General features: G+C 45.8%; 1 long non-coding RNA gene across 1 annotated transcript; it reads left to right on the top strand.

Annotated features, from left to right (window-relative positions):
- The first annotated feature begins 284 nt into the window (after window positions 1-284).
- Window positions 285-4,367, top strand: LOC114615846. Its single transcript, XR_003710528.1, has 2 exons — window positions 285-328; window positions 3,914-4,367. It is a non-coding gene; the product is annotated as an uncharacterized LOC114615846 (long non-coding RNA).
- Window positions 4,368-5,940: the final 1,573 nt, after the last annotated feature.

Consider the following 5,940-nt stretch of genomic DNA (forward strand, 5'->3'; position numbering starts at 1 on the left):
ACCAGCCCCACCCCCCCACTTAGTTGCATCTTTAGGGGTGTGCCTCTCACCCTTTCCTTTTTGGTAGAGCCTACATGTCCTGTCCCCTTATTAGGAAGAGATATTTTAGCTAAGTTGGGAGCTTCTATTTTCTTTGCTCCACCAATTCGCTTAAGCCCCAGCTCTCCAGTAGTTCCTCTGCTCCTCCTTTTAGCCAGTCAACCTACTAACACTAACATGTTATTTCCCTTACCAGCTTCTCATGTGGACCCCCGAGTTTGGGACGTCCAGAACCCTCTGTTGCTAAACATCATTCTCCCATTGTCATCCAGTTACTGGACTCTACCAGGTACATCACCCAAAGCTCAATACCCTCTCTCTCTCCAGAGCCTCAGGGGACTTAAGCCTATCATTGCTGACCTCTTAAGGAAAAAACTCCTTTGCCCTACCTCTTCCCCATTTAGCACCCCTATACTGGCAGTTAAGAAACCTAATGGCACCTATGGACTGGTTCAAGACCTCAGATGCATTAACTCTGCCATAGTTCCCCTCCATCCTGTCGTAGCTCATCCTTATACACTTCTCTCTACCATCCCCTCAGGGACTTCTCATTTCTCAGTCCTAGATCTCAAGGATGCATTTTTCACTATCCCTCTAGACACCCAGTCACAGGACATATTTGCCTTTACCTGGACAGATCCTGACACCCACTTTTCTACCCAACTTACCTGGACTGTTCTACCTCAGGGATTCCGGGACAGCCCACATCTGTTCGGGCAGGCCCTGGCTTCTGACTTAATCTCTATATCTCTCCCTAGATCTAAGACTGTACTTTACATAGAAAATGTTCTTCTCTGTAGCCCCTCCCTAGAAATTAGCCAAGCTGACACAGCTGCTCTTCTAAATTTCCTTTCCAGTCGGGACTACAGGGTCTCACCTTCTAAAGTCCAACTGTCCACTCCTCAGGTCACCTGTTTAGGACTAGAAATAACCTCAACCCACAAGGCTATTACCTTAGATAGAAAGAATCTGATTCAGTCTCTAACTGTTTCTTCTACAAAGGAAGAGATTTTATCATTCCTAGGAATGGCTAGCTTTTTGCGTTCCTGGGTTTCTTCCTTTTCCCTACTTTCTTGTCCCTTATATGAAACAGCATTAGGCCCCACCCATGAACCTATTCTCAAACCTGTTACTAAGCCCTTTCAAAGGCTCCAACAGGCCCTCCTTAAGGCCCCAGCCTTACATCTCCCAGACCCGACTCGTCCTTTTTCCCTCTACATAACTGAAAAGGAGGGATTTGCCCTTGGAGTCTTAGGTCACCAACTGGGACCATCTTATGACCCATAGTATATTTGTCAAAAAGACTGGATCTACCCATCCAGGGATGGGCACCTTGTATTCGTACCTTAGCAGCTGCTGAACTCCTTATTCAAGAATCAAAGATACTAACACTGGGATCGCCTATAACTGTCCTCTCTTCTCACAACCTGTCACAGCTCCTAACTTATAAAGGCTTACAGACTCTACCTCCCTGCAGGGTTCTTTCTCTTCAGGTAGCTCTAATAGAAGACTCCACCCTCACCTTCCAATCATGCCCTTATCTTAATATTTCCAATCTTCTTCCTTGACCTAATACTGACTACTCCCTATCTCACTCCTGCACTGAAACCTTAGAGGAACTATTACCTCATCCTTCACACATACAGGAGGGCACATTGCCTTAAGTCGTCTTTACCTGGTTTACAGATGGAAGCTCCTTTCTACATGAAGGGGTCAGGAAAGCTGGCTATGCCATAGTGTCAGACACCAAGGTGGTAGAGGCACAGGCCCTTCCTGCTTATACCACCAACCAACAGGCTGAATTAATAGACCTTACCTGTGCCTTCCAGCTGGCACAGGGACAACATCTACGCAGATTCCAAATATGGTTTTTATATCCTCCTGTCCCATGCTGCTATCTGGAAGGAGCATGGGTTACTTACCACAAGTAACTAATGCAAACCAAATTATAGCCATGCTAAAGGCCTCCCATCTCCCCACAGCTATTGGGATTGTCCACTGCGGATCCCACCGTAAGGATGACTCTATTGTCTCCAAGGGAAACAACCAAGCTGATGAAGCAGCTAGAGCCGAGGCCCTTAGGGGCCTAGACTCATCTCACCCTCCCAAGGAGATTCTCACACTGCAACCCACATCCCCACCTGCACCCCCTGACACTCGTCAAACTCTGTCCTATCTTCACCAACTCTTTCATCCTAACAGCTAAGCGTTGTCTTATTTTGTTAAGACCCACCTACAGCCTACTCCTGAGGACTTAAGTTTCTTAAAATCTATCACTGCTTCTTGGCAAAATCTGTCAGATGTCAGATCCCAACTCAAGGTATCGTAGCACCCCTTTCTGTACCCATCAGGCTAGAGGTTCCCTTCCTGGAACTGACTGGCAACTTGACTTTACCCACATGCCTGCTGTAAAACGTGTCAAGTACCTCCTGGTCTTGGTGGACACCTTCTCAGGCTGGGTAGAGGCTTTTCCCACAACTAACAAAAGGAGTCAGACAGTCTTGATCTCCTCCTCAGGGAGATCATCCCCCAATTTGGTGTCCCAGCCTCCCTTCAGTCAGACAATGATCCTGAATTTACTTCCCACGTTTCTCAGATTCTATCTAAGGCCCTAGACATCCCCTGGCATTTTAATATTCCCTACAACCCTCAATCTTTAGGTAAGGTAGAGAACTAACTGCTCTTTAAAAACCACTCTTGTCAAGCTGTCACAGGAACTTCACCTTGACTGGGTAAAACTCCTACCTCTGGCTCTTTTCAGGCTACAAGCTCTCCCCAAGTGGCCTCTCTTCATTTCACACTTTGAACTCATGTATGGACGTCCAGTTCTAACTCCTGATCTTTCACCTAAATGTTCTCCCCTCCCAGATCATCTGTTCACCCCATTACTTTGCCACCTCCGTTCTCTCTTGTGGAGCTTTGCTGACCGCCTTCTACCTCAACCACATACTGTCTCCTGTCCACTGCCTGTCAACATTGGAGACCAAGTCCTTCTCTCCCCTCCAGATCATCAACCCTCACCTCTCTCTCCCAAATGGCAGGGCCCTTTTAAGGTAATCCTTGTGACCCCTACAAACTGCTAACCTTGAAGGACTCCCTCATTGGGTCCATTTGTCTCACCTCAAGCCTTTCATCCCTCCATCTAAAATCGACTCTTCTTCATACACATCGACCCTAACAGGACCGTGCTCTATTAAGCTCCAGAGAACGTCGAAATCACCCACCTTGTCCTCAATCCCAGAAAATGAGAATCCACTCCGGCAGCCAAGCTCAACCTCACTGGACTAGACATGTGTTTCTTGTCCTCCCCCTGCTGTTTGTTTCTATCCAGGTCAGCCCTTACATCTGGAGGTTCGAGGTTCAAGAGACGCCCACAGATAACAGTCTTTCCAAACAGGGTCAGGAAACTGCTCCATAGCCGGATGCCAAGAACCAATCCAAATTGCCATCATTTCTGTATCTGTTATTCCATCTAAATATTATGTTCTCTATACTTGCTTTCTCTTTGCCCGGATAATAGACTATTGTAGAAACTGGCCAGATGATTATGGGGGCTGCCCATATTGTCCTTGTCAGATACATATGCTAGGATCACAGACCAACCATTTCTTCTACCAACACTGCAAAAAGCTCGTTTCTATATACAAGACCCGTGGGATTCCAGCTGTGGTGCTTCAGAGCTGATGGGTGCCAGATGTCCTGACAGCTAAAGAAGATGGTCTTCGCCAGTTCTTCCAAGAAGAATGCCATTTTGGGGGAACATGAGACCTCTAGTTCTAAGATTTTTAAAAAACCCAAATGAAAGCAGATACTTTCTTGTAACACCCTTTTTAGTCATCCTCCTGGTGTTATTTCTAACCAATTTATTAATCAGTTCCTGTTACAGAATTACCAGCCGCTGTCCACAGAGGAACCTGATACACACAGTGTTTACCGAATGGACCTCAATGGTGAAAGCCAGCTGCTCCCCACAACGGACTACACGCCTCCACAGCAGGAAGTAGTTTAAGAGACACGGCGCCCCAACTCCCGTTTCATCATCGGCTTCCCCTCCCCTTTTTTCTTCTCTTTATAATAAGAAAAAGGGAGGAATGTTGGTATCAGCCCCAAACTCAGTGACGTCACATCTAGGCGTCCCTACATCATTGCCAAGGCAACCACCATACACTCCCAAAATCCACCTGCCTACCTCACCTTTACCTGAGAAAAGGCTACATATAAATAGGCAGAATCCCCCTGACCTTGCTCTCTTTCCCCTCCACCTTTCCTCCCGATTCTCTCCTCACCTTTGCCCTCCACCCTAAATAAACCCCCTCCTCCTCATGGAACCTTTTGGTCTGGAGTGGTCTATTCTAAGCTTCGCGCCAAAATCTAACAGAGTTGAGTCTTTGACAGAAACATTTGGCTTACAAGTTATTTCTGGTTGTAATTTGGTTTTGTTGTTTTTTGTTTTTAGGTTCTTCGAGACAGGGTTTCTCTGTGTAGCCCTGGCTCTCCTAGAACTCACTCTGTAGACCAGAACTCAGAAATCCACCTGCCTCTGCCTCCCAAGTGCTGGGATTAAAGCCGTGTGCCACCACTGCCCACCATAATTTGTTTTCTAAAAAAGTTGGATTTTTGGGTTTTTTGGTTTTTGCTTTGTTTTTATTTTTTTCTTTTATACCATTTTAATTACATACAAGTATTAAGGTCAGTTCTAGGTTGAGGAACTAGCAATACAATTGGTGCAAATAGTCAAGGAATAAGCAAGACAATAAACACAAATAGTCAAAGCACAAGCAAGGCAATAAACAAAGTCCCAGGATCACTCCCCTGATCACGGTTTCTAAGGGTTTATCAGGATGACCAAAATGTCAGCCTACTTCCCTGTCCTATCCCAAAGTCATTTTCATGCCTGAAACCTACTTCTTTGTTCTAGCCTAAGATTTAGATTCCTGCCTGAAATTACTTTCTTCTAACCTAATGTCAGATTCCTGCCTGAAGCCCATTTCCTTGTCCTTGGCCAATGTCAGATTCCTGCCAAGCAGCCCCAAAAGTCTGGTTTTAATTTTAATATTACTACTTCCTGAAAAACAAATGTTGACCTAGTTGTTTGGGAACGTGGGAAGCAAAAAGTAACATTTTAAGATGAAGTTTGAAACCAGCCTTGGCGAGTCTGACTCTGCTCCTAGTTCCTAAGTGGCTTCTGACAAATAGACTGGGGCTACAAAGCTGGCTTGGTTTCTGCCCCAACAAGCTTGTATACTCTCGTTTGTGTTTCTGTTTTTCAAATATATAGACACAATCCCCCCAGGGCATTGCTAATATTGCAGATACGTGAGTACACGCTGTTTTAGCAGACTGAGGAGGTCGACCCTGAAGCTAAAATTTGGCACCCCCATGTCACATTCAAGCATGTCTGTCTCTCAGGGTCCTCTAAATCTTCTGTCCTGAGTTAATGCCCCTGATTCTCAGACATTGAAAAGGAGATCAAGAAGCAACCCAAGAAGGCACTGATTAAGAACAGCTAACGGGCTGCCTATGTCCAGCACAGACGACCACTGTTCTATCTGTTGCTATAAAGGTGTCTGTAGTCAAAGCAGATCACATACCCAGTCATTTCTCCAACTTATTGTATGCAGTTCAGACATAGATGCAGAAGGCTTCAAGTTTTACTGTGGAGACAAGAGTGGGCAGAGTAGCCGGGCGGTGGTGGCGCACGCCTTTAATCCCAGCACTTGGGAGGCAGAGGCAGGCGGATTTCTGAGTTCGAGAGTTCGAGACTAGCCTGGTCTACAGAGTGAGTTCCGGGATAGTCAGGGCTACACAGAGAAACCCTGTCTCGAAAAACCAAACCAAAAAAAAAAAAAAAAAAAGTGGGCAGAGTACAAACATTTTAAAGTGGTATGCACCCTCAAGGAG

This window comes from Grammomys surdaster, unplaced genomic scaffold, assembly GCF_004785775.1.
Source record: "Grammomys surdaster isolate TR1022 unplaced genomic scaffold, NIH_TR_1.0 163700, whole genome shotgun sequence".
Lineage (NCBI taxonomy): Eukaryota > Metazoa > Chordata > Mammalia > Rodentia > Muridae > Grammomys > Grammomys surdaster.